Below are 1,270 nucleotides of genomic sequence, written 5' to 3'. Positions count from 1 at the left end.
GTACGAAATTTTTTAATCGACTGCCTAAACAAGATAATGTCTCTTGGGGCTCAATTATTGCAGGGTATGCTCAGCGTGGGCAAGGGATACTAGCTCTCAAACTCTTTGAGAAAATGCAGTAACATGGCATGAAACCAGACGAGTTCATGTTCTCTACAGCTTTGAAAGCATGTGGAACCACAGGCAATGAAGAATGGGGCGGCCGAATATGTGTGAAATATCACTAATTAGTCAGCTATTTTCAGGAAAAAGCTAATTTGAGGACCGCTTTTGGAGAGAAATTGGGAAAAGGAGGCGTGGAAAGAGGAGACTAATAAGGGATTTTTCAAAGACTAAAGAGGGGATTTTCAAAAGCTAAAGAGGGAGGGAAAAGCAAGTGTATGGGATGGAAAAAAGAGGTCGAGGCTAATCGGGACAGGGGAGTATTACGCTGAATTTGAAAAAGAGGGAAAAACAGAGGATTGGAGGGGGGAGCTACGAGGAGTGCAGACAGAGGATTGGAGGGGGGAGCTACGAGGAGTGCAGAGAGAGGATTGGAGGGGAAGCTTTTGAGAGAGCACTCGCTTTTGTATGCATTGGAGGAGGGAAGACGGAGAATTCCTAGTGAAGCATGGCACCCTTGCTCCTGAGAGGATAAGAGCTATAGAAACTGGTGGCTGTCCTCATGCAGCTGTTCGAGAAGATATAAGTATAAACCTTGGCCCATTGGAGGATCTATCCAGGACCTTTTCAGCAGATATTTTGCTTTGCGAATCAGGAGGAGACAATCAGGCTGCCAATTTCAGCAGAGAGCTTGCAGACTATATCATATATATCATAGATGTTGCCGGAGGTGATAAGATTCCTCGCAAAGGAGGACCAGGAATTACACAGGCTGATCTTCTGGTGATCAATAAGACTGATCTAGCAGATGCTGTGGGTGCTAATTTGGAAGTGATGGAACGGGGTACTCTCTGCGGCTGATTGGAGAACAGGGAATGATTACGCGAATCTGGGGAGAAAGGGAGGAGACGGCATAACCATTATTAATACCATCTTCAACAAAAATTCAAAGAAATTGCACGAAGGAGCCATATCATCTCCCTTACATCCTCTTTATCCTCTTCGTCAGCAAGCATAGAAACAGTTTCAACACCGAGATCGGATGCCTTTCAGGACTCATGAGGTTCTACACATCATTGCAGTGTATATGTATGAGCAAAAATTCTCAGAATAATTGGTGCACATGTATCTTCTGTTGAGAATTATGACCAGTGGCTGATCAGTTGAA

General features: G+C 44.4%; 1 pseudogene; it reads left to right on the top strand.

Moving 5' to 3' along the window:
* The first annotated feature begins 570 nt into the window (after positions 1-570).
* Positions 571-963, top strand: LOC148012399 (urease accessory protein G pseudogene; annotated as a pseudogene).
* Positions 964-1,270: the final 307 nt, after the last annotated feature.

The sequence above is a fragment of the Lygodium microphyllum genome, chromosome 27 (assembly GCF_053477565.2).
Source record: "Lygodium microphyllum isolate KBCC chromosome 27, Lygodium_microphyllum_v1.1.10, whole genome shotgun sequence".
In the NCBI taxonomy this organism is placed as follows: Eukaryota; Viridiplantae; Streptophyta; class Polypodiopsida; order Schizaeales; family Lygodiaceae; genus Lygodium; species Lygodium microphyllum.
The sequence above is the reverse complement of the archived record's forward strand: the minus strand, read 5'-3'. Positions and strand labels throughout refer to the sequence as shown.